This window comes from Engystomops pustulosus, chromosome 3 (genome assembly GCF_040894005.1).
Source record: "Engystomops pustulosus chromosome 3, aEngPut4.maternal, whole genome shotgun sequence".
Lineage (NCBI taxonomy): Eukaryota > Metazoa > Chordata > Amphibia > Anura > Leptodactylidae > Engystomops > Engystomops pustulosus.
This window is the reverse complement of record NC_092413.1, coordinates 227,036,114-227,060,916: the sequence shown is the minus strand read 5'-3', so window position 1 is coordinate 227,060,916 and position 24,803 is coordinate 227,036,114. Positions and strand designations below refer to the sequence as shown.

At 40.8% G+C, this 24,803-nt stretch overlaps 25 non-coding genes across 25 annotated transcripts; all 25 read right to left on the bottom strand.

Annotated features, from left to right (window-relative positions):
- Window positions 1–1,098: 1,098 nt before the first annotated feature.
- Window positions 1,099–1,170, bottom strand: TRNAG-UCC (transfer RNA glycine (anticodon UCC)). The gene has a single exon. It is a non-coding gene; the product is annotated as a tRNA-Gly (tRNA).
- A 546-nt stretch (window positions 1,171–1,716) lies between these two features.
- On the bottom strand, window positions 1,717–1,788 carry TRNAG-UCC (transfer RNA glycine (anticodon UCC)). Its single transcript has one exon. It is a non-coding gene; the product is annotated as a tRNA-Gly (tRNA).
- Window positions 1,789–2,023: 235 nt separating this feature from the next.
- Window positions 2,024–2,095, bottom strand: TRNAG-UCC (transfer RNA glycine (anticodon UCC)). Its single transcript has one exon. It is a non-coding gene; the product is annotated as a tRNA-Gly (tRNA).
- Window positions 2,096–2,334: 239 nt separating this feature from the next.
- On the bottom strand, window positions 2,335–2,406 carry TRNAG-UCC (transfer RNA glycine (anticodon UCC)). Its single transcript has one exon. It is a non-coding gene; the product is annotated as a tRNA-Gly (tRNA).
- An 853-nt stretch (window positions 2,407–3,259) lies between these two features.
- On the bottom strand, window positions 3,260–3,331 carry TRNAG-UCC (transfer RNA glycine (anticodon UCC)). Its single transcript has one exon. It is a non-coding gene; the product is annotated as a tRNA-Gly (tRNA).
- A 1,439-nt stretch (window positions 3,332–4,770) lies between these two features.
- On the bottom strand, window positions 4,771–4,842 carry TRNAG-UCC (transfer RNA glycine (anticodon UCC)). Its single transcript has one exon. It is a non-coding gene; the product is annotated as a tRNA-Gly (tRNA).
- A 239-nt stretch (window positions 4,843–5,081) lies between these two features.
- Window positions 5,082–5,153, bottom strand: TRNAG-UCC (transfer RNA glycine (anticodon UCC)). The gene has a single exon. It is a non-coding gene; the product is annotated as a tRNA-Gly (tRNA).
- A 2,093-nt stretch (window positions 5,154–7,246) lies between these two features.
- Window positions 7,247–7,318, bottom strand: TRNAG-UCC (transfer RNA glycine (anticodon UCC)). The gene has a single exon. It is a non-coding gene; the product is annotated as a tRNA-Gly (tRNA).
- An 857-nt stretch (window positions 7,319–8,175) lies between these two features.
- Window positions 8,176–8,247, bottom strand: TRNAG-UCC (transfer RNA glycine (anticodon UCC)). Its single transcript has one exon. It is a non-coding gene; the product is annotated as a tRNA-Gly (tRNA).
- A 1,475-nt stretch (window positions 8,248–9,722) lies between these two features.
- Window positions 9,723–9,794, bottom strand: TRNAG-UCC (transfer RNA glycine (anticodon UCC)). The gene has a single exon. It is a non-coding gene; the product is annotated as a tRNA-Gly (tRNA).
- An 852-nt stretch (window positions 9,795–10,646) lies between these two features.
- TRNAG-UCC (transfer RNA glycine (anticodon UCC)) lies at window positions 10,647–10,718 on the bottom strand. Its single transcript has one exon. It is a non-coding gene; the product is annotated as a tRNA-Gly (tRNA).
- Window positions 10,719–11,570: 852 nt separating this feature from the next.
- Window positions 11,571–11,642, bottom strand: TRNAG-UCC (transfer RNA glycine (anticodon UCC)). Its single transcript has one exon. It is a non-coding gene; the product is annotated as a tRNA-Gly (tRNA).
- Window positions 11,643–13,418: 1,776 nt separating this feature from the next.
- Window positions 13,419–13,490, bottom strand: TRNAG-UCC (transfer RNA glycine (anticodon UCC)). The gene has a single exon. It is a non-coding gene; the product is annotated as a tRNA-Gly (tRNA).
- Window positions 13,491–14,031: 541 nt separating this feature from the next.
- Window positions 14,032–14,103, bottom strand: TRNAG-UCC (transfer RNA glycine (anticodon UCC)). Its single transcript has one exon. It is a non-coding gene; the product is annotated as a tRNA-Gly (tRNA).
- A 546-nt stretch (window positions 14,104–14,649) lies between these two features.
- Window positions 14,650–14,721, bottom strand: TRNAG-UCC (transfer RNA glycine (anticodon UCC)). Its single transcript has one exon. It is a non-coding gene; the product is annotated as a tRNA-Gly (tRNA).
- A 541-nt stretch (window positions 14,722–15,262) lies between these two features.
- Window positions 15,263–15,334, bottom strand: TRNAG-UCC (transfer RNA glycine (anticodon UCC)). The gene has a single exon. It is a non-coding gene; the product is annotated as a tRNA-Gly (tRNA).
- Window positions 15,335–16,182: 848 nt separating this feature from the next.
- TRNAG-UCC (transfer RNA glycine (anticodon UCC)) lies at window positions 16,183–16,254 on the bottom strand. The gene has a single exon. It is a non-coding gene; the product is annotated as a tRNA-Gly (tRNA).
- A 1,164-nt stretch (window positions 16,255–17,418) lies between these two features.
- Window positions 17,419–17,490, bottom strand: TRNAG-UCC (transfer RNA glycine (anticodon UCC)). Its single transcript has one exon. It is a non-coding gene; the product is annotated as a tRNA-Gly (tRNA).
- A 2,097-nt stretch (window positions 17,491–19,587) lies between these two features.
- Window positions 19,588–19,659, bottom strand: TRNAG-UCC (transfer RNA glycine (anticodon UCC)). The gene has a single exon. It is a non-coding gene; the product is annotated as a tRNA-Gly (tRNA).
- Window positions 19,660–20,205: 546 nt separating this feature from the next.
- TRNAG-UCC (transfer RNA glycine (anticodon UCC)) lies at window positions 20,206–20,277 on the bottom strand. The gene has a single exon. It is a non-coding gene; the product is annotated as a tRNA-Gly (tRNA).
- Window positions 20,278–20,512: 235 nt separating this feature from the next.
- On the bottom strand, window positions 20,513–20,584 carry TRNAG-UCC (transfer RNA glycine (anticodon UCC)). The gene has a single exon. It is a non-coding gene; the product is annotated as a tRNA-Gly (tRNA).
- A 550-nt stretch (window positions 20,585–21,134) lies between these two features.
- Window positions 21,135–21,206, bottom strand: TRNAG-UCC (transfer RNA glycine (anticodon UCC)). The gene has a single exon. It is a non-coding gene; the product is annotated as a tRNA-Gly (tRNA).
- An 853-nt stretch (window positions 21,207–22,059) lies between these two features.
- On the bottom strand, window positions 22,060–22,131 carry TRNAG-UCC (transfer RNA glycine (anticodon UCC)). The gene has a single exon. It is a non-coding gene; the product is annotated as a tRNA-Gly (tRNA).
- Window positions 22,132–22,673: 542 nt separating this feature from the next.
- On the bottom strand, window positions 22,674–22,745 carry TRNAG-UCC (transfer RNA glycine (anticodon UCC)). The gene has a single exon. It is a non-coding gene; the product is annotated as a tRNA-Gly (tRNA).
- Window positions 22,746–23,291: 546 nt separating this feature from the next.
- On the bottom strand, window positions 23,292–23,363 carry TRNAG-UCC (transfer RNA glycine (anticodon UCC)). The gene has a single exon. It is a non-coding gene; the product is annotated as a tRNA-Gly (tRNA).
- Between the last annotated feature and the right edge of the window lie 1,440 nt (window positions 23,364–24,803).

Here is a 24,803-nt window from a genome sequence, read left to right as displayed (position 1 = left end):
ATCTGCTTCAGACCATATTGAGAGAGTCGAAGAAAAGTTTGGAAAAAGGAAAAGCGCTGCATTTTTGCATGTTCCTTCACTAGTATGAGAAATTCAACAACTTTCTAGGAAACATCACTTCATCTGGTTCTGACTACTTAAAAACTGTTCAAAAAAGATAGAGGTTGCGTTGGCCGGGAATCGAACCCGGGTCAACTGCTTGGAAATCAGCTATGCTCACCACTATACCACCAACGCACATATTTGCAGCCTTTTCATACTTTCTCTGAGCGCCGCAAGAATCAAGGCAATGTTTAGGGAAACAACACTAAATCTGCTTCAGACCATATTGAGAGAGTCGAAGAAAAGTTTGGAAAAAGGAAAAGCGCTGCATTTTTGCATGTTCTTTCACTAGTATGAGAAATTCAAAAACTTTCTAGGAAACATCACTTCATCTGGTTCTGACTACTTAAAAACTGTTCAAAAAAGATAGAGGTTGCGTTGGCCGGGAATCGAACCCGGGTCAACTGCTTTGAAGGCAGCTTTGCTCACCACTATACCACCAACGCACATATTTGCAGCCTTTTCATACTTTCTCTGAGCGCCACAAGAATCAAGGCAATGTTTAGGGAAACAACACTAAATCTGCTTCAGACCATATTGAGAGAGTCGAAGAAAAGATTGGAAAAAGGAAAAGCGCTGCATTTTTGCATGTTCTTTCACTAGTATGAGAAATTCAAAAACTTTCTAGGAAACATCACTTCATCTGGTTCTGACTACTTAAAAACTGTTCAAAAAAGATAGAGGTTGCGTTGGCCGGGAATCGAACCCGGGTCAACTGCTTGGAAATCAGCTATGCTCACCACTATACCACCAACGCACATATTTGCAGCCTTTTCATACTTTCTCTGAGCGCCACAAGAATCAAGGCAATGTTTAGGGAAACAACACTAAATCTGCTTCAGACCATATTGAGAGAGTCGAAGAAAAGTTTGGAAAAAGGAAAAGCGCTGCATTTTTGCATGTTCTTTCACTAGTATGAGAAATTCAAAAACTTTCTAGGAAACATCACTTCATCTGGTTCTGACAACTTAAAAACTGTTCAAAAAAGTTAGAGGTTGCGTTGGCCGGGAATCGAACCCGGGTCAACTGCTTGGAAGGCAGCTATGCTCACCACTATACCACCAACGCACATATTTGCAGCCTTTTCATACTTTCTCTGAGCGCCACAAGAATCAAGGCAATGTTTAGGGAAACAACACTAAATCTGCTTCAGAACATATTGAGAGAGTCGAAGAAAAGTTTGGAAAAAGGAAAAGCGCTGCATTTTTGCATGTTCCTTCACTAGTATGAGAAATTCAAAAACTTTCTAGGAAACATCACTTCATCTGGTTCTGACTACTTAAAAACTGTTCAAAAAAGATAGAGGTTGCGTTGGCCGGGAATCGAACCCGGGTCAGCTGCTTGGAAGGCAGCTATGCTCACTACTATACCACCAACGCACATATTTGCAGCCTTTTCATACTTTCTCTGAGCGCCACAAAAATCAAGGCAATGTTTAGGGAAACAACACTAAATCTGCTTCAGAACATATTGAGAGAGTCGAAGAAAAGTTTGGAAAAAGGAAAAGCGCTGCATTTTTGCATGTTCCTTCACTAGTATGAGAAATTCAAAAACTTTCTAGGAAACATCACTTCATCTGGTTCTACATAAAAACTGTTCAAAAACACTAGAAGTTGCGTTGGCCGGGAATCGAACCCGGGTCAACTGCTTGGAAGGCAGCTATGCTCACCACTATACCACCAACGCACATATTTGCAGCCTTTTCATACTTTCTCTGAGCGCCACAAGAATCAAGGCAATGTTTAGGGAAACAACACTAAATCTGCTTCAGACCATATTGAGAGAGTCGAAGAAAAATTTGGAAAAAGGAAAAGCGCTGCATTTTTGCATGTTCCTTTACTAGTATGAGAAATTCAACAACTTTCTAGGAAACATCACTTCATCTGGTTCTACATAAAAACTGTTCAAAAACACTAGAAGTTGCGTTGGCCGGGAATCGAACCCGGGTCAACTGCTTGGAAGGCAGCTATGCTCACCACTATACCACCAACGCACATATTTGCAGCCTTTTCATACTTTCTCTGAGCGCCACAAGAATCAAGGCAATGTTTAGGGAAACAACACTAAATCTGCTTCAGACCATATTGAGAGAGTCGAAGAAAAGTTTGGAAAAAGGAAAAGCGCTGCATTTTTGCATGTTCTTTCACTAGTATGAGAAATTCAAAAACTTTCTAGGAAACATCACTTCATCTGGTTCTGACAACTTAAAAACTGTTCAAAAAAGTTAGAGGTTGCGTTGGCCGGGAATCGAACCCGGGTCAACTGCTTGGAAGGCAGCTATGCTCACCACTATACCACCAACGCACATATTTGCAGCCTTTTCATACTTTCTCTGAGCGCCACAAGAATCAAGGCAATGTTTAGGGAAACAACACTAAATCTGCTTCAGAACATATTGAGAGAGTCGAAGAAAAGTTTGGAAAAAGGAAAAGCGCTGCATTTTTGCATGTTCCTTCACTAGTATGAGAAATTCAAAAACTTTCTAGGAAACATCACTTCATCTGGTTCTGACTACTTAAAAACTGTTCAAAAAAGATAGAGGTTGCGTTGGCCGGGAATCGAACCCGGGTCAGCTGCTTGGAAGGCAGCTATGCTCACCACTATACCACCAACGCACATATTTGCAGCCTTTTCATACTTTCTCTGAGCGCCACAAGAATCAAGGCAATGTTTAGGGAAACAACACTAAATCTGCTTCAGACCATATTGAGAGAGTCGAAGAAAAATTTGGAAAAAGGAAAAGCGCTGCATTTTTGCATGTTCCTTTACTAGTATGAGAAATTCAACAACTTTCTAGCAAACATCACTTCATCTGGTTCTACATCAAAACTGTTCAAAAACACTAGAAGTTGCGTTGGCCGGGAATCGAACCTGGGTCAACTGCTTGGAAGGCAGCTATGCTCTGCACTATACCACCAACGCACATATTTGCAGCCTTTTCATACTTTCTCTGAGCGCCACAAGAATCAAGGCAATGTTTAGGGAAACAACACTAAATCTGCTTCAGAACATATTGAGAGAGTCGAAGAAAAGTTTGGAAAAAGGAAAAGTGCTGCATTTTTCCATGTTCTTTCACTAGTATGAGAAATTCAACAACTTTCTAGGAAACATCACTTCATCTGGTTCTACATAAAAACTGTTCAAAAACACTAGAAGTTGCGTTGGCCGGGAATCGAACCCGGGTCAACTGCTTGGAAGGCAGCTATGCTCACCACTATACCACCAACGCACATATTTGCAGCCTTTTCATACTTTCTCTGAGCGCCACAAGAATCAAGGCAATGTTTAGGGAAACAACACTAAATCTGCTTCAGAACATATTGAGAGAGTCGAAGAAAAGTTTGGAAAAAGGAAAAGCGCTGCATTTTTGCATGTTCTTTCACGAGTATGAGAAATTCAAAAACTTTCTAGGAAACATCACTTCATCTGGTTCTGACTACTTAAAAACTGTTCAAAAAAGATAGAGGTTGCGTTGGCCGGGAATCGAACCCAGGTCAACTGCTTGGAAGGCAGCTATGCTCACCACTATACCACCAACGCACATATTTGCAGCCTTTTCATACTTTCTCTGAGCGCCACAAGAATCAAGGCAATGTTTAGGGAAACGACACTAAATCTGCTTCAGACCATATTGAGAGAGTTAAAGAAAAGTTTGGAAAAAGGAAAAGCGCTGCATTTTTGCCTGTTCCTTTACTAGTATGAGAAATTCAACAACTTTCTAGGAAACATAACTTCATCTGGTTCTGACTACTTAAAAACTGTTCAAAAAAGACAGAGGTTGCGTTGGCCGGGAATCGACCCCGGGTCAACTGCTTGGAAGGCAGCTATGCTCACCACTATACCACCAATGCACATATTTGCAGCCTTTTCATACTTTCTCTGAGCGCCACAAGAATCAAGGCAATGTTTAGGGAAACAACACTAAATCTGCTTCAGAACATATTGAGAGAGTCGAAGAAAAGTTTGGAAAAAGGAAAAGTGCTGCATTTTTCCATGTTCTTTCACTAGTATGAGAAATTCAACAACTTTCTAGGAAACATCACTTCATCTGGTTCTACATAAAAACTGTTCAAAAACACTAGAAGTTGCGTTTGCCGGGAATCGAACCCGGGTCAACTGCTTGGAAGGCAGCTATGCTCACCACTATACCACCAACGCACATATTTGCAGCCTTTTCATACTTTCTCTGAGCGCCACAAGAATCAAGGCAATGTTTAGGGAAACGACACTAAATCTGCTTCAGACCATATTGAGAGAGTTGAAGAAAAGTTTGGAAAAAGGAAAAGCGCTGCATTTTTGCCTGTTCCTTTACTAGTATGAGAAATTCAAAAACTTTCTAGGAAACATAACTTCATCTGGTTCTGACTACTTAAAAACTGTTCAAAAAAGATAGAGGTTGCGTTGGCCGGGAATCACCACTATACCACCAATGCACATATTTGCAGCCTTTTCATACTTTCTCTGAGCGCCACAAGAATCAAGGCAATGTTTAGGGAAACGACACTAAATCTGCTTCAGACCATATTGAGAGAGTCGAAGAAAAGTTTGGAAAAAGGAAAAGCGCTGCATTTTTGCATGTTCCTTTACTAGTATGAGAAATTCAACAACTTTCTAGGAAACATCACTTCATCTGGTTCTACATGAAAACTGTTCAAAAACACTAGAAGTTGCGTTGGCCGGGAATCGAACCCGGGTCAACTGCTTGGAAGGCAGCTATGCTCACCACTATACCACCAACGCACATATTTGCAGCCTTTTCATACTTTCTCTGAGCGCCACAAGAATCAAGGCAATGTTTAGGGAAACAACACTAAATCTGCTTCAGACCATATTGAGAGAGTTGAAGAAAAGTTTGGAAAAAGGAAAAGCGCTGCATTTTTGCATGTTCTTTCACTAGTATGAGAAATTCAAAAACTTTCTAGGAAACATCACTTCATCTGGTTCTGACTACTTAAAAACTGTTCAAAAAAGATAGAGGTTGCGTTGGCCGGGAATCGAACCCGGGTCAACTGCTTGGAAGGCAGCTATGCTCACCACTATACCACCAACGCACATATTTGCAGCCTTTTCATACTTTCTCTGAGCGCCACAAGAATCAAGGCAATGTTTAGGGAAACAACACTAAATCTGCTTCAGACCATATTGAGAGAGTCGAAGAAAAATTTGGAAAAAGGAAAAGCGCTGCATTTTTGCATGTTCTTTCACTAGTATGAGAAATTCAACAACTTTCTAGGAAACATCACTTCATCTGGATCTACATAAAAACTGTTCAAAAACACTAGAAGTTGCGTTGGCCGGGAATCAAACCCGCGTCAACTGCTTGGAAGGCAGCTATGCTCTGCACTATACCACCAACGCACATATTTGCAGCCTTTTCATACTTTCTCTGAGCGCCACAAGAATCAAGGAAATGTTTAGGGAAACAACACTAAATCTGCTTCAGAACATATTGAGAGAGTCGAAGAAAAGTTTGGAAAAAGGAAAAGCGCTGCATTTTTGCATGTTCTTTCACTAGTATGAGAAATTCAACAACTTTCTAGGAAACATCACTTCATCTGGTTCTGACTACTTAAAAACTGTTCAAAAAAAAAAGAGGTTGCGTTGGCCAGGAATCGAACCCGAGTCAACTGCTTGGAAGGCAGCTATGCTCACCACTATACCACCAACGCACATATTTGCAGCCTTTTCATACTTTCTCTGAGCGCCACAAGAATCAAGGCAATGTTTAGGGAAACAACACTAAATCTGCTTCAGACCATATTGAGAGAGTTGAAGAAAAGTTTGGAAAAAGGAAAAGCGCTGCATTTTTGCATGTTCTTTCACTAGTATGAGAAATTCAACAACTTTCTAGGAAACATCACTTCATCTGGTTCTACTTAAAAACTGTTCAAAAAAGATAGAGGTTGCGTTGGCCGGGAATCGAAGCCGGGTCAACTGCTTGGAAGGCAGCTATGCTCACCACTATACCACCAACGCACATATTTGCAGCCTTTTCATACTTTCTCTGAGCGCCACAAGAATCAAGGCAATGTTTAGGGAAACAACACTAAATCTGCTTCAGACCATAATGAGAGAGTCGAAGAAAAGTTTGGAAAAAGGAAAAGCGCTGCATTTTTGCATGTTCCTTTACTAGTATGAGAAATTCAACAACTTTCTAGGAAACATCACTTCATCTGGTTCTGACTACTTAAAAACTGTTCAAAAAAGATAGAGTTTGCGTTGGCCGAGAATCGAACCCGGGTCAACTGCTTGGAAGGCAGCTATGCTCTGCACTATACCACCAACGCACATATTTGCAGCCTTTTCATACTTTCTCTGAGCGCCACAAGAATCAAGGCAATGTTTAGGGAAACAACACTAAATCTGCTTCAGAACATATTGAGAGAGTCGAAGAAAAGTTTGGAAAAAGGAAAAGCGCTGCATTTTTGCATGTTCTTTCACTAGTATGAGAAATTCAAAAACTTTCTAGGAAACATCACTTCATCTGGTTCTGACTACTTAAAAACTGTTCAAAAAAGATAGAGTTTGCGTTGGCCGGGAATCGAACCCAGGTCAACTGCTTGGAAGGCAGCTATGCTCTGCACTATACCACCAACGCACATATTTGCAGCCTTTTCATACTTTCTCTGAGCGCCACAAGAATCAAGGCAATGTTTAGGGAAACAACACTAAATCTGCTTCAGACCATATTGAGAGAGTCGAAGAAAAGTTTGGAAAAAGGAAAAGCGCTGCATTTTTGCATGTTCCTTTACTAGTATGAGAAATTCAACAACTGTCTAGGAAACATCACTTCATCTGGTTCTACATAAAAACTGTTCAAAAAAGATAGAGATTGCGTTGGCCGGGAATCGAACCCGGGTCAACTGCTTGGAAAGCAGCTATGCTCACCACTTTACCACCAACGCACATATTTGCAGCCTTTTCATACTTTCTCTGAGCGCCACAAGAATCAAGGCAATGTTTTGGGAAACAACACTAAATCTGCTTCAGACCATAATGAGAGAGTCGAAGAAAAGTTTGGAAAAAGGAAAAGCGCTGCATTTTTGCATGTTCCTTTACTAGTATGAGAAATTCAACAACTTTCTAGGAAACATCACTTCATCTGGTTCTGACTACTTAAAAACTGTTCAAAAAAGATAGAGGTTGCGTTGGCCGGGAATCGAACCCGGGTCAACTGCTTGGAAGGCAGCTATGCTCACCACTATACCACCAACGCACATATTTGCAGCCTTTTCATACTTTCTTTGAGCGCCACAAGAATCAAGGCAATGTTTAGGGAAACAACACTAAATCTGCTTCAGAACATATTGAGAGAGTCGAAGAAAAGTTTGGAAAAAGGAAAAGCGCGGCATTTTTGCATGTTCCTTTACTAGTATGAGAAATTCAACAACTTTCTAGGAAACATCACTTCATCTGGATCTACATAAAAACTGTTCAAAAACACTAGAAGTTGCGTTGGTCGGGAATCAAACCCGGGGCAACTGCTTGGAAGGCAGCTATGCTCACCACTATACCACCAACGCACATATTTGCAGCCTTTTCATACTTTCTCTGAGCGCCACAAGAATCAAGGCAATGTTTAGGGAAACAACACTAAATCTGCTTCAGACCATATTGAGAGAGTCGAAGAAAAGTTTGGAAAAAGGAAAAGCGCTGCATTTTTGCATGTTCCTTTACTAGTATGAGAAATTCAACAACTTTCTAGGAAACATCACTTCATCTGGTTCTGACTACTTAAAAACTGTTCATAAAAGATAGAGGTTGCGTTGGCCGGGAATCGAACCCGGGTCAACTGCTTGGAAGGCAGCTATGCTCTGCACTATACCACCAACGCACATATTTGCAGCCTTTTCATACTTTCTCTGAGCGCCACAAGAATCAAGGCAATGTTTAGGGAAACAACACTAAATCTGCTTCAGAACATATTGAGAGAGTCGAAGAAAAGTTTGGAAAAAGGAAAAGCGCTGCATTTTTGCATGTTCTTTCACTAGTATGAGAAATTCAACAACTTTCTAGGAAACATCACTTCATCTGGTTCTGACTACTTAAAAACTGTTCAAAAAAGATAGAGGTTGCGTTGGCCGGGAATCGAACCCGGGTCAACTGCTTGGAAGGCAGCTATGCTCACCACTATACCACCAACGCACATATTCACAGCCTTTTCATACTTTCTCTGAGCGCCACAAGAATCAAGGCAATGTTTAGGGAAACAACACTAAATCTGCTTCAGACCATATTGAGAGAGTCGAAGAAAAGTTTGGAAAAAGGAAAAGCGCTGCATTTTTGCATGTTCTTTCACTAGTATGAGAAATTCAAAAACTTTCTAGGAAACATCACTTCATCTGGTTTTGACTACTTAAAAACTGTTCAAAAAAGATAGAGGTTGCGTTGGCCGGGAATCGAACCCGAGTCAACTGCTTGGAAGGCAGCTATGCTCTGCACTATACCACCAACGCACATATTTGCAGCCTTTTCATACTTTCTCTGAGCGCCACAAGAATCAAGGCAATGTTTAGGGAAACAACACTAAATCTGCTTCAGACCATATTGAGAGAGTCGAAGAAAAATTTGGAAAAAGGAAAAGCGCTGCATTTTTGCATGTTCCTTTACTAGTATGAGAAATTCAACAACTTTCTAGGAAACATCACTTCATCTGGTTCTACATAAAAACTGTTCAAAAAAGATAGAGGTTGCGTTGGCCGGGAATCGAACCCGAGTCAACTGCTTGGAAGGCAGCTATGCTCACCACTATACCACCAACGCACATATTTGCAGCCTTTTCATACTTTCTCTGAGCGCCACAAGAATCAAGGCAATGTTTAGGGAAACAACACTAAATCTGCTTCAGAACATATTGAGAGAGTCGAAGAAAAGTTTGGAAAAAGGAAAAGCGCTGCATTTTTGCATATTCCTTTACTAGTATGAGAAATTCAACAACTTTCTAGGAAACATCACTTCATCTGGTTCTACATAAAAACTGTTCTAAAACACTAGAAGTTGCGTTGGCCGGGCATCGAACCCGGGTCAACTGCTTGGAAGGCAGCTATGCTCACCACTATACCACCAACGCACATATTTGCAGCCTTTTCATACTTTCTCTGAGCGCCACAAGAATCAAGGCAATGTTTAGGGAAACAACACTAAATCTGCTTCAGACCATAATGAGAGAGTCGAAGAAAAGTTTGGAAAAAGGAAAAGCGCTGCATTTTTGCATGTTCCTTTACTAGTATGAGAAATTCAACAACTTTCTAGGAAACATCACTTCATCTGGTTCTGACTACTTAAAAACTGTTCAAAAAAGATAGAGTTTGCGTTGGCCGGGAATCGAACCCGGGTCAACTGCTTGGAAGGCAGCTATGCTCTGCACTATACCACCAACGCACATATTTGCAGCCTTTTCATACTTTCTCTGAGCGCCACAAGAATCAAGGCAATGTTTAGGGAAACAACACTAAATCTGCTTCAGAACATATTGAGAGAGTTGAAGAAAAGTTTGGAAAAAGGAAAAGCGCTGCATTTTTGCATGTTCTTTCACTAGTATGAGAAATTCAAAAACTTTCTAGGAAACATCACTTCATCTGGTTCTGACTACTTAAAAACTGTTCAAAAAAGATAGAGGTTGCGTTGGCCGGGAATCGAACCCGGGTCAACTGCTTGGAAGGCAGCTATGCTCACCACTATACCACCAACGCACATATGTGCAGCCTTTTCATACTTTCTCTGAGCGCCACAAGAATCAAGGCAATGTTTAGGGAAACAACACTAAATCTGCTTCAGAACATATTGAGAGAGTCGAAGAAAAGTTTGGAAAAAGGAAAAGCGCTGCATTTTTGCATGTTCTTTCACTAGTATGAGAAATTCAAAAACTTTCTAGGAAACATCACTTCATCTGGTTCTGACTACTTAAAAACTGTTCAAAAAAGATAGAGGTTGCGTTGGCCGGGAATCGAACACGGGTCAACTGCTTGGAAGGCAGCTATGCTCACCACTATACCACCAACGCACATATTTGCAGCCTTTTCATACTTTCTCTGAGCGCCACAAGAATCAAGGCAATGTTTAGGGAAACAACACTAAATCTGCTTCAGACCATATTGAGAGAGTCGAAGAAAAGTTTGGAAAAAGGAAAAGCGCTGCATTTTTGCATGTTCTTTCACTAGTATGAGAAATTCAAAAACTTTCTAGGAAACATCACTTCATCTGGTTCTGACTACTTAAAAACTGTTCAAAAAAGATAGAGGTTGCGTTGGCCGGGAATCGAACCCGGGTCAACTGCTTGGAAGGCAGCTATGCTCACCACTTTACCACCAACGCACATATTTGCAGCCTTTTCATACTTTCTCTGAGCGCCGCAAGAATCAAGGCAATGTTTAGGGAAACAACACTAAATCTGCTTCAGACCATATTGAGAGAGTCGAAGAAAAGTTTGGAAAAAGGAAAAGCGCTGCATTTTTGCATGTTCTTTCACTAGTATGAGAAATTCAACAACTTTCTAGGAAACATCACTTCATCTGGTTCTACATAAAAACTGTTAAAAAAAAAGTTGCGTTGGCCGGGAATCGAACCCGGGTCAACTGCTTGGAAGGCAGCTATGCTCACCACTATACCACCAACGCACATATTTGCAGCCTTTTCATACTTTCTCTGAGCGCCACAAGAATCAAGGCAATGTTTAGGGAAACAACACTAAATCTGCTTCAGACCATATTGAGAGAGTCGAAGAAAAGTTTGGAAAAAGGAAAAGCGCTGCATTTTTGCATGTTCTTTCACTAGTATGAGAAATTCAACAACTTTCTAGGAAACATCACTTCATCTGGTTCTGACTACTTAAAAACTGTTCAAAAAAGATAGAGGTTGTGTTGGCCGGGCATCGAACCCGGGTCAACTGCTTGGAAGGCAGCTATGCTCACCACTATACCACCAACGCACATATTTGCAGCCTTTTCATACTTTCTCTGAGCGCCACAAGAATCAAGGCAATGTTTAGGGAAACAACACTAAATCTGCTTCAGACCATATTGAGAGAGTCGAAGAAAAGTTTGGAAAAAGGAAAAGCGCTGCATTTTTGCATGTTCCTTTACTAGTATGAGAAATTCAACAACTTTCTAGGAAACATCACTTCATCTGGTTCTACATAAAAACTGTTCAAAAAAGATAGAGGTTGCGTTGGCCGGGAATCAACCCGGGTCAACTGCTTGGAAGGCAGCTATGCTCACCACTATACCACCAACGCACATATTTGCAGCCTTTTCATACTTTCTCTGAGCGCCACAAGAATCAAGGCAATGTTTAGGGAAACAACACTAAATCTGCTTCAGACCATATTGAGAGAGTCGAAGAAAAGTTTGGAAAAAGGAAAAGCCCTGCATTTTTGCATGTTCTTTCACTAGTATGAGAAATTCAAAAACTTTCTAGGAAACATCACTTCATCTGGTTCTACATAAAAACTGTTCAAAAAAGATAGAGTTTGCGTTGGCCGGGAATCGAACCCGGGTCAACTGCTTGGAAGGCAGCTATGCTCACCACTATACCACCAACGCACATATTTGCAGCCTTTTCATACTTTCTCTGAGCGCCACAAGAATCAAGGCAATGTTTAGGGAAACAACACTAAATCTGCTTCAGACCATATTGAGAGAGTCGAAGAAAAATTTGGAAAAAGGAAAAGCGCTGCATTTTTGCATGTTCCTTTACTAGTATGAGAAATTCAACAACTTTCTAGGAAACATCACTTCATCTGGATCTACATAAAAACTGTTCAAAAACACTAGAAGTTGCGTTGGCCAGGAATCGAACCCGGGTCAACTGCTTGGAAGGCAGCTATGCTCACCACTATACCACCAACGCACATATTTGCAGCCTTTTCATACTTTCTCTGAGCGCCACAAGAATCAAGGCAATGTTTAGGGAAACAACACTAAATCTGCTTCAGAACATATTGAGAGAGTCGAAGAAAAGTTTGGAAAAAGGAAAAGCGCTGCATTTTTGCATGTTCTTTCACTAGTATGAGAAATTCAAAAACTTTCTAGGAAACATCACTTCATCTGGTTCTGACTACTTAAAAACTGTTCAAAATAGATAGAGGTTGCGTTGGCCGGGAATCGAACCCGGGTCAACTGCTTGGAAGGCAGCTATGCCCACCACTATACCACCAACGCACATATTTGCAGCCTTTTCATACTTTCTCTGAGCGCCACAAGAATCAAGGCAATGTTTAGGGAAACAACACTAAATCTGCTTCAGACCAAATTGAGAGAGTCGAAGAAAAGTTTGGAAAAAGGAAAAGCGCTGCATTTTTGCATGTTCTTTCACTAGTATGAGAAATTCAAAAACTTTCTAGGAAACATCACTTCATCTGGTTCTGACTACTTAAAAACTGTTCAAAAAAGATAGAGGTTGCGTTGGCCGAAATCAAACACGGGTCAACTGCTTGGAAGGCAGCTATGCTCACCACTATACCACCAACGCACATATTTGCAGCCTTTTCATACTTTCTCTGAGCGCCGCAAGAATCAAGGCAATGTTTAGGGAAACAACACTAAATCTGCTTCAGACCATATTGAGAGAGTCGAAGAAAAGTTTGGAAAAAGGAAAAGCGCTGCATTTTTCCATGTTCTTTCACTAGTATGAGAAATTCAACAACTTTCTAGGAAACATCACTTCATCTGGTTCTACATAAAAACTGTTAAAAAAAAAGTTGCGTTGGCCGGGAATCGAACCCAGGTCAACTGCTTGGAAGGCAGCTATGCTCACCACTATACCAAAAACGCAAATATTTGCAGCCTTTTCATACTTTCTCTGAGCGCCACAAGAATCAAGGCAATGTTTAGGGAAACAACACTAAATCTGCTTCAGACCATATTGAGAGAGTCGAAGAAAAGTTTGGAAAAAGGAAAAGCGCTGCATTTTTGCATGTTCTTTCACTAGTATGAGAAATTCAACAACTTTCTAGGAAACATCACTTCATCTGGTTCTGACTACTTAAAAACTGTTCAAAAAAGATAGAGGTTGTGTTGGCCGGGCATCGAACCCGGGTCAACTGCTTGGAAGGCAGCTATGCTCACCACTATATCACCAACGCACATATTTGCAGCCTTTTCATACTTTCTCTGAGCGCCACAAGAATCAAGGCAATGTTTAGGGAAACAACACTAAATCTGCTTCAGACCATATTGAGAGAGTCGAAGAAAAGTTTGGAAAAAGGAAAAGCGCTGCATTTTTGCATGTTCCTTTACTAGTATGAGAAATTCAACAACTTTCTAGGAAACATCACTTCATCTGGTTCTACATAAAAACTGTTCAAAAAAGATAGAGGTTGCGTTGGCCGGGAATCGAACCCGGGTCAACTGCTTGGAAGGCAGCTATGCTCACCACTATACCACCAACGCACATATTTGCAGCCTTTTCATACTTTCTCTGAGCGCCACAAGAATCAAGGCAATGTTTAGGGAAACAACACTAAATCTGCTTCAGACCATATTGAGAGAGTCGAAGAAAAGTTTGGAAAAAGGAAAAGCGCTGCATTTTTGCATGTTCTTTCACTAGTATGAGAAATTCAAAAACTTTCTAGGAAATATCACTTCATCTGGTTCTGACTACTTAAAAACTGTTCAAAAAAGAAAGAGCTTGCGTTGGCCGGGAATCGAACACGGGTCAACTGCTTGGAAGGCAGCTATGCTCACCACTATACCACCAACGCACATATTTGCAGCCTTTTCATACTTTCTCTGAGCGCCGCAAGAATCAAGGCAATGTTTAGGGAAACAACACTAAATCTGCTTCAGACCATATTGAGAGAGTCGAAGAAAAGTTTGGAAAAAGGAAAAGCACTGCATTTTTCCATGTTCTTTCACTAGTATGAGAAATTCAACAACTTTCTAGGAAACATCACTTCATCTGGTTCTACATAAAAACTGTTAAAAAAAAAGTTGCGTTGGCCGGGAATCGAACCCGGGTCAACTGCTTGGAAGGCAGCTATGCTCACCACTATACCACCAACGCACATATTTGCAGCCTTTTCATACTTTCTCTGAGCGCCACAAGAATCAAGGCAATGTTTAGGGAAACAACACTAAATCTGCTTCAGACCATATTGAGAGAGTCGAAGAAAAGTTTGGAAAAAGGAAAAGCGCTGCATTTTTGCATGTTCCTTTACTACTATGAGAAATTCAAAAACTTTCTAGGAAACATCACTTCATCTGGTTCTACATAAAAACTGTTCAAAAAAGATAGAGGTTGCGTTGGCCGGGAATCGAACCCGAGTCAACTGCTTGGAAGGCAGCTATGCTCACCACTATACCACCAACGCACATATTTGCAGCCTTTTCATACTTTCTCTGAGCGCCACAAGAATCAAGGCAATGTTTAGGGAAACAACACTAAATCTGCTTCAGACCATATTGAGAGAGTTGAAGAAAAGTTTGGAAAAAGGAAAAGCGCTGCATTTTTGCATGTTCTTTCACTAGTATGAGAAATTCAAAAACTTTCTAGGAAACATCACTTCATCTGGTTCTGACTACTTAAAAACTGTTCAAAAAAGATAGAGTTTGCGTTGGCCGGGAATCGAACCCGGGTCAACTGCTTGGAAGGCAGCTATGCTCACCACTATACCACCAACGCACATATTTGCAGCCTTTTCATACTTTCTCTGAGCGCCACAAGAATCAAGGCAATGTTTAGGGAAACAACACTAAATCTGCTTCAGACCATATTGAGAGAGTCGAAGAAAAATTTGGAAAAAGGAAAAGCGCTGCATTTTTGCATGTTCCTTTACTAGTATGAGAAATTCAAAAACTTTCTAGGAAACATCACTTCATCTGGTTCTGACTACTTAAAAACTGTTCAAAAAAGAAAGAGGTTGCGTTGGCCGGGAATCGAACACGGGTCAACTGCTTGGAAGGCAGCTATGCTCACCACTATACCACCAACGCACATATTTGCAGCCTTTTCATACTTTCTCTGAGCGCCGCAAGAATCAAGGCAATGTTTAGGGAAACAACACTAAATCTGCTTCAGACCATATTGAGAGAGTCGAAGAAAAGTTTGGAAAAAGGAAAAGCACTGCATTTTTCCATGTTCTTTCACTAGTATGAGAAATTCAGCAACTTTCTAGGAAACATCACTTCATCTGGTTCTACATAAAAACTGTTAAAAAAAAAGTTGCGTTGGCCGGGAATCGAACCCGGGTCAACTGCTTGGAAGGCAGCTATGCTCACCACTATACCACCAACGCACATATTTGCAGCCTTTTCATACTTTCTCTGAGCGCCACAAGAATCAAGGCAATGTTTAGGGAAACAACACTAAATCTGCTTCAGACCATATTGAGAGAGTCGAAGAAAAGTTTGGAAAAAGGAAAAGCGCTGCATTTTTGCATGTTCTTTCACTAGTATGAGAAATTCAACAACTTTCTAGGAAACATCACTTCATCTGGTTCTACATAAAAACTGTTAAAAAAAAAGTTGCGTTGGCCGGGAATCGAACCCGGGTCAACTGCTTGGAAGGCAGCTATGCTCACCACTATACCAAAAACGCAAATATTTGCAGCCTTTTCATACTTTCTCTGAGCGCCACAAGAATCAAGGCAATGTTTAGGGAAACAACACTAAATCTGCTTCAGACCATATTGAGAGAGTCGAAGAAAAGTTTGGAAAAAGGAAAAGCGCTGCATTTTTGCATGTTCTTTCACTAGTATGAGAAATTCAACAACTTTCTAGGAAACATCACTTCATCTGGTTCTGACTACTTAAAAACTGTTCAAAAAAGATAGACGTTGTGTTGGCCGGGCATCGAACCCGGGTCAACTGCTTGGAAGGCAGCTATGCTCACCACTATACCACCAACGCACATATTTGCAGCCTTTTCATACTTTCTCTGAGCGCCACAAGAATCAAGGCAATGTTTAGGGAAACAACACTAAATCTGCTTCAGACCATATTGAGAGAGCCGAAGAAAAGTTTGGAAAAAGGAAAAGCGCTGCATTTTTGCATGTTCCTTTACTAGTATGAGAAATTCAACAACTTTCTAGGAAACATCACTTCATCTGGTTCTACATAAAAACTGTTCAAAAAAGATAGAGGTTGCGTTGGCCGGGAATCGAACCCGGGTCAACTGCTTGGAAGGCAGCTATGCTCACCACTATACCACCAACGCACATATTTGCAGCCTTTTCATACTTTCTCTGAGCGCCACAAGAATCAAGGCAATGTTTAGGGAAACAACACTAAATCTGCTTCAGACCATATTGAGAGAGTCGAAGAAAAGTTTGGAAAAAGGAAAAGCGCTGCATTTTTGCATGTTCTTTCACTAGTATGAGAAATTCAAAAACTTTCTAGGAAACATCACTTCATCTGGTTCTACATAAAAACTGTTCAAAAAAGATAGAGGTTGCGTTGGCCGGGAATCGAACCCGAGTCAACTGCTTGGAAGGCAGCTATGCTCTGCACTATACCACCAACGCACATATTTGCAGCCTTTTCATACTTTCTCTGAGCGCCACAAGAATCAAGGCAATGTTTAGGGAAACAACACTAAATCTGCTTCAGACCATATTGAGAGAGTTGAAGAAAAGTTTGGAAAAAGGAAAAGCGCTGCATTTTTGCATGTTCTTTCACTAGTATGAGAAATTCAAAAACTTTCTAGGAAACATCACTTCATCTGGTTCTGACTACTTAAAAACTGTTCAAAAAAGATAGAGGTTGCGTTGGCTGGGAATCGACCCCGGGTCAACTGCTTGGAAGGCAGCTATGCTCACCACTATACCACCAACGCACATATTTGCAGCCTTTTCATACTTTCTCTGAGCGCCACAAGAATCAAGGCAATGTTTAGGGAAACAACACTAAATCTGCTTCAGAACATATTGAGAGAGTCGAAGAAAAATTTGGAAAAAGGAAAAGCGCTGCATTTTTGCATGTTCCTTTACTAGTATGAGAAATTCAACAACTTTCTAGGAAACATCACTTCATCTGGATCTACATAAAAACTGTTCAAAAACACTAGAAGTTGCGTTGGCCAGGAATCGAACCCGGATCAACTGCTTGGAAGGCAGCTATGCTCACCACTATACCACCAACGCACATATTTGCAGCCTTTTCATACTTTCTCTGAGCGCCACAAGAATCAAGGCAATGTTTAGGGAAACAACACTAAATCTGCTTCAGAACATATTGAGAGAGTCGAAGAAAAGTTTGGAAAAAGGAAAAGCGCTGCATTTTTGCATGTTCTTTCACTAGTATGAGAAATTCAAAAACTTTCTAGGAAACATCACTTCATCTGGTTCTGACTACTTAAAAACTGTTCAAAAACGATAGAGGTTGCGTTGGCCGGGAATCGAACCCGGGTCAACTGCTTGGAAGGCAGCTATGCTCACCACTATACCACCAACGCACATATTTGCAGCCTTTTCATACTTTCTCTGAGCGCCACAAGAATCAAGGCAATGTTTAGGGAAACAACACTAAATCTGCTTCAGACCAAATTGAGAGAGTCGAAGAAAAGTTTGGAAAAAGGAAAAGCGCTGCATTTTTGCATGTTCTTTCACTAGTATGAGAAATTCAAAAACTTTCTAGGAAACATAACTTCATCTAGTTCTGACTACTTAAAAACTGTTCAAAAAAGAAAGAGGTTGCGTTGGCCGGGAATCGAACCCGGGTCAACTGCTTGGAAAGCAGCTATGCTCACCACTATACCACCAACGAACATATTTGCAGCCTTTTCATACTTTCTCTGAGCGCCGCAAGAATCAAGGCAATGTTTAGGGAAACAACACTAAATCTGCTTCAGACCATATTGAGAGAGTCGAAGAAAAGTTTGGAAAAAGGAAAAGCGCTGCATTTTTGCATGTTCCTTCACTAGTATGAGAAATTCAAAAACTTTCTAGGAAACATCACTTCATCTGGTTCTGACTACTTAAAAACTGTTCAAAAAAGATAGAGGTTGCGTTGGCCGGGAATCGATCCCGAGTCAACTGCTTGGAAGGCAGCTATGCTCACCACTATACCACCAACGCACATATTTGCAGCCTTTTCATACTTTCTCTGAGTGCCACAAGAATCAAGGCAATGTTTAGGGAAACAACACTAAATCTGCTTCAGACCATATTGAGAGAGTCGAAGAAAAGTTTGGAAAAAGGAAAAGCGCTGCATTTTTGCATGTTCCTTCACTAGTATGAGAAATTCAACAACTTTCTAGGAAACATCACTTCATCTGGTTCTACATAAAAACTGTTCAAAAACACTAGAAGTTGCGTTGGCCAGGAATCGAACACGGGTCAACTGCTTGGAAGGCAGCTATGCTCACCACTATACCACCAACGCACATATTTGCAGCCTTTTCATACTTTCTCTGAGCGCCACAAGAATCAAGGCAATGTTTAGGGAAACAACACTAAATCTGCTTCAGACCATATTGAGAGAGTCGAAGAAAAGTTTGGAAAAAGGAAAAGCGCTGCATTTTTGCATGTTCTTTCACTAGTATGAGAAATTCAAAAACTTTCTAGGAAACATCACTTCATCTGGTTCTGACTACTTAAAAACTGTTCAAAAAAGATAGAGGTTGCGTTGGCCGGGAATCGAACCCGGGTCAACTGCTTGAAAGGCAGCTATGCTCACCACTTTACCACCAACGCACATATTCACAGCCTTTTCATACTTTCTCTGAGTGCCGCAAGAATCAAGGCAATGTTTAGAGATACAACACTAAATCTGCTTCAGACCATATTGAGAGAATCGAAGAAAAGTTTGGAAAAAGGAAAAGCGCTGCATTTTTGCATGTTCTTTAACTAGTATGAGAAATTCAAAAACTTTCTAGGAAACATAACTTCATCTAGTTCTGACTACTTAAAAACTGTTCAAAAAAGAAAGAGGTTGCGTTGGCCGGGAATCGAACCCGGGTCAACTGCTTGGAAAGCAGCTATGCTCACCACTATACCACCAACGAACATATTTGCAGCCTTTTCATACTTTCTCTGAGCGCCACAAGAATCAAGGCAATGTTTAGGGAAACAACACTAAATCTGCTTCAGAACATATTGAGAGAGTCAAAGAAAAGTTTGGAAAAAGGAAAAGCGCTGCATTTTTGCATGTTCTTTCACTAGTATGAGAAATTCAAAAACTTTCTAGGAAACATCACTTCATCTGGTTCTGACTACTTAAAAACTGTTCAAAAAAGATAGAGGTTGCGTTGGCCAGGAATCGAACCCGGGTCAACTGCTTGGAAGGCAGCTATGCTCACCACTATACCACCAACGCACATATTTGCAGCCTTTTCATACTTTCTCTGAGCGCCACAAGAATCAAGGCAATGTTTAGGGAAACAACACTAAATCTGCTTCAGACCATATTGAGAGAGTCGAAGAAAAGTTCGGAAAAAGGAAAAGCACTGCATTTTTCCATGTTCTTTCACTAGTATGAGAAATTCAACAACTTTCTAGGAAACATCACTTCATCTGGTTCTACATAAAAACTGTTCAAAAACACTAGAAGTTGCGTTGGCCGGGAATCGAACCCGGGTCAACTGCTTGGAAGGCAGCTATGCTCACCACTATACCACCAACGCACATATTTGCAGCGTTTTCATACTTTCTCTGAGCGCTACAAAAATCAAGGCAATGTTTAGGGAAACAACACTAAATCTGCTTCAGACCATGTTGAGAGAGTTGAAGAAAAGTTTGGAAAAAGGAAAAGCGCTGCATTTTTGCATGTTCTTTCACTAGTATGAGAAATTCAAAAACTTTCTAGGAAACATCACTTCATCTGGTTCTACATAAAAACTGTTCAAAAACACTAGAAGTTGCGATGGACGGGAATCGAACCCGGGTCAACTGCTTGGAAGGCAGCTATGCTCACCACTATACCACCAACGCACATATTTGCAGCCTTTTCATACTTTCTCTGAGCGCCACAAGAATCAAGGCAATGTTTAGGGAAACAACACTAAATCTGCTTCAGACCATATTGAGAGAGTCGAAGAAAAGTTTGGAAAAAGGAAAAGCGCTGCATTTTTGCATGTTCTTTCACTAGTATGAGAAATTCAAAAACTTTCTAGGAAACATCACTTCATCTGGTTCTGACAACTTAAAAACTGTTCAAAAAAGATAGAGGTTGCGTTGGCCGGGAATCGAACCCGGGTCAACTGCTTGGAAGGCAGCTATGCTCACCACTATACCACCAACGCACATATTTGCAGCCTTTTCATACTTTCTCTGAGCGCCACAAGAATCAAGGCAATGTTTAGGGAAACAACACTAAATCTGCTTCAGACCATATTGAGAGAGTCGAAGAAAAGTTTGGAAAAAGGAAAAGCACTGCATTTTTCCATGTTCTTTCACTAGTATGAGAAATTCAACAACTTTCTAGGAAACATCACTTCATCTGGTTCTACATAAAAACTGTTCAAAAACACTAGAAGTTGCGTTGGCCGGGAATCGAACCCGGGTCAACTGCTTGGAAGGCAGCTATGCTCACCACTATACCACCAACGCACATATTTGCAGCGTTTTCATACTTTCTCTGAGCGCCACAAGAATCAAGGCAATGTTTAGGGAAACAACACTAAATCTGCTTCAGACCATATTGAGAGAGTCGAAGAAAAGTTTGGAAAAAGAAAAAGCGCTGCATTTTTGCATGTTCTTTCACTAGTATGAGAAATTCAAAAACTTTATAGGAAACATCACTTCATCTGGTTCTGACTACTTAAAAACTGTTCAAAAAAGACAGAGGTTGCGTTGGCCGGGAATCGAACCCGGGTCAACTGCTTGGAAGGCAGCTATGCTCACCACTATACCACCAATGCACATATTTGCAGCCTTTTCATACTTTCTCTGAGCGCCACAAGAATCAAGGCAATGTTTAGGGAAACAACACTAAATCTGCTTCAGACCATATTGAGAGAGTCGAAGAAAAGTTTGGAAAAAGAAAAAGCGCTGCATTTTTGCATGTTCTTTCACTAGTATGAGAAATTCAAAAACTTTCTAGGAAACATCACTTCATCTGGTTCTGACTACTTAAAAACTGTTCAAAAAAGATAGAGGTTGCGTTGGCCGGGAATCGAACCCGGGTCAACTGCTTGGAAGGCAGCTATGCTCACCACTATACCACCAACGCACATATTTGCAGCCTTTTCATACTTTCTCTGAGCGCCACAAGAATCAAGGCAATGTTTAGGGAAACAACACTAAATCTGCTTCAGACCATATTGAGAGAGTCGAAGAAAAGTTTGGAAAAAGGAAAAGCGCTGCATTTTTGCATGTTCCTTCACTAGTATGAGAAATTCAACAACTTTCTAGGAAACATCACTTCATCTGGTTCTACATAAAAACTGTTCAAAAACACTAGAAGTTGCGATGGCCGGGAATCGAACCCGGGTCAACTGCTTGGAAGGCAGCTATGCTCACCACTATACCACCAACGCACATATTTGCAGCCTTTTCATACTTTCTCTGAGCGCCACAAGAATCAAGGCAATGTTTAGGGAAACAACACTAAATCTGCTTCAGACCATATTGAGAGAGTCGAAGAAAAGTTTGGAAAAAGAAAAAGCGCTGCATTTTTGCATGTTCTTTCACTAGTATGAGAAATTCAAAAACTTTCTAGGAAACATCACTTCATCTGGTTCTGACTACTTAAAAACTGTTCAAAAATGATGGAGGTTGCGTTGGACGGGAATCGAACCCGGGTCAACTGCTTGGAAGGCAGCTATGCTCACCACTATACCACCAACGCACATATTTGCAGCCTTTTCGTACTTTCTCTGAGCGCCACAAAAATCAAGGCAATGTTTAGGGAAACAACACTAAATCTGCTTCAGAACATATTGAGAGAGTCGAAGAAAAGTTTGGAAAAAGGAAAAGCGCTGCATTTTTGCATGTTCCTTCACTAGTATGAGAAATTCAACAACTTTCTAGGAAACATCACTTCATCTGGTTCTACATAAAAACTGTTCAAAAACACTAGAAGTTGCGTTGGCCGGGAATCGAACCCGGGTCAACTGCTTGGAAGGCAGCTATGCTCACCACTATACCACCAACGCACATGTTTGCAGCCTTTTCATACTTTCTCTGAGCGCCACAAGAATCAAGGCAATGTTTAGGGAAACAACACTAAATCTGCTTCAGACCATATTGAGAGAGTCGAAGAAAAGTTTGGAAAAAGGAAAAGCCCTGCATTTTTGCATGTTCTTTCACTAGTATGAGAAATTCAAAAACTTTCTAGGAAACATCACTTCATCTGGTTCTACATAAAAACTGTTCAAAAACACTAGAAGTTGCGATGGCCGGGAATCGAACCCGGGTCAACTGCTTGGAAGGCAGCTATGCTCACCACTATACCACCAACGCACATATTTGCAGCCTTTTCATACTTTCTCTGAGCGCCACAAGAATCAAGGCAATGTTTAGGGAAACAACACTAAATCTGCTTCAGACCATATTGAGAGAGTCGAAGAAAAGTTTGGAAAAAGGAAAAGCACTGCATTTTTCCATGTTCTTTCACTAGTATGAGAAATTCAACAACTTTCTAGGAAACATCACTTCATCTGGTTCTACATAAAAACTGTTCAAAAACACTAGAAGTTGCGTTGGCCGGGAATCGAACCCGGGTCAACTGCTTGGAAGGCAGCTATGCTCACCACTATACCACCAACGCACATATTTGCAGCGTTTTCATACTTTCTCTGAGCGCCACAAGAATCAAGGCAATGTTTAGGGAAACAACACTAAATCTGCTTCAGACCATATTGAGAGAGTCGAAGAAAAGTTTGGAAAAAGAAAAAGCGCTGCATTTTTGCATGTTCTTTCACTAGTATGAGAAATTCAAAAACTTTCTAGGAAACATCACTTCATCTGGTTCTGACTACTTAAAAACTGTTCAAAAATGATGGAGGTTGCGTTGGACGGGAATCGAACCCGGGTCAACTGCTTGGAAGGCAGCTATGCTCACCACTATACCACCAACGCACATATTTGCAGCCTTTTCATACTTTCTCTGAGCGCCACAAGAATCAAGGCAATGTTTAGGGAAACAACACTAAATCTGCTTCAGAACATATTGAGAGAGTCGAAGAAAAGTTTGGAAAAAGGAAAAGCGCTGCATTTTTGCATGTTCCTTCACTAGTATGAGAAATTCAACAACTTTCTAGGAAACATCACTTCATCTGGTTCTACATAAAAACTGTTCAAAAACACTAGAAGTTGCGTTGGCCGGGAATCGAACCCGGGTCAACTGCTTGGAAGGCAGCTATGCTCACCACTATACCACCAACGCACATGTTTGCAGCCTTTTCATACTTTCTCTGAGCGCCACAAGAATCAAGGCAATGTTTAGGGAAACAACACTAAATCTGCTTCAGACCAAATTGAGAGAGTCGAAGAAAAGTTTGGAAAAAGGAAAAGCGCTGCATTTTTGCATGTTCTTTCACTAGTATGAGAAATTCAAAAACTTTCTAGGAAACATCACTTCATCTGGTTCTGACTACTTAAAAACTGTTCAAAAAAGATAGAGGTTGCGTTGGCCGAAATCAAACCCGGGTCAACTGCTTGGAAGGCAGCTATGCTCACCACTATACCACCAACGCACATATTTGCAGCCTTTTCATACTTTCTCTGAGCGCCGCAAGAATCAAGGCAATGTTTAGGGAAACAACACTAAATCTGCTTCAGACCATATTGAGAGAGTCGAAGAAAAGTTTGGAAAAAGGAAAAGCGCTGCATTTTTGCATGTTCCTTCACTAGTATGAGAAATTCAAAAACTTTCTAGGAAACATCACTTCATCTGGTTCTGACTACTTAAAAACTGTTCAAAAAAGATAGAGGTTGCGTTGGCCGGGAATCGATCCCGAGTCAACTGCTTGGAAGGCAGCTATGCTCACCACTATACCACCAACGCACATATTTGCAGCCTTTTCATACTTTCTCTGAGTGCCACAAGAATCAAGGCAATGTTTAGGGAAACAACACTAAATCTGCTTCAGACCATATTGAGAGAGTCGAAGAAAAGTTTGGAAAAAGGAAAAGCGCTGCATTTTTGCATGTTCCTTCACTAGTATGAGAAATTCAACAACTTTCTAGGAAACATCACTTCATCTGGTTCTACATAAAAACTGTTCAAAAACACTAGAAGTTGCGTTGGCCAGGAATCGAACACGGGTCAACTGCTTGGAAGGCAGCTATGCTCACCACTATACCACCAACGCACATATTTGCAGCCTTTTCATACTTTCTCTGAGCGCCACAAGAATCAAGGCAATGTTTAGGGAAACAACACTAAATCTGCTTCAGACCATATTGAGAGAGTCGAAGAAAAGTTTGGAAAAAGGAAAAGCGCTGCATTTTTGCATGTTCTTTCACTAGTATGAGAAATTCAAAAACTTTCTAGGAAACATCACTTCATCTGGTTCTGACTACTTAAAAACTGTTCAAAAAAGATAGAGGTTGCGTTGGCCGGGCATCGAACCCGGGTCAACTGCTTGAAAGGCAGCTATGCTCACCACTTTACCACCAACGCACATATTCATAGCCTTTTCATACTTTCTCTGAGTGCCGCAAGAATCAAGGCAATGTTTAGGGAAACAACACTAAATCTGCTTCAGAACATATTGAGAGAGTCGAAGAAAAGTTTGGAAAAAGGAAAAGCGCAGCATTTTTGCATGTTCCTTCACTAGTATGAGAAATTCAAAAACTTTCTAGGAAACATCACTTCATCTGG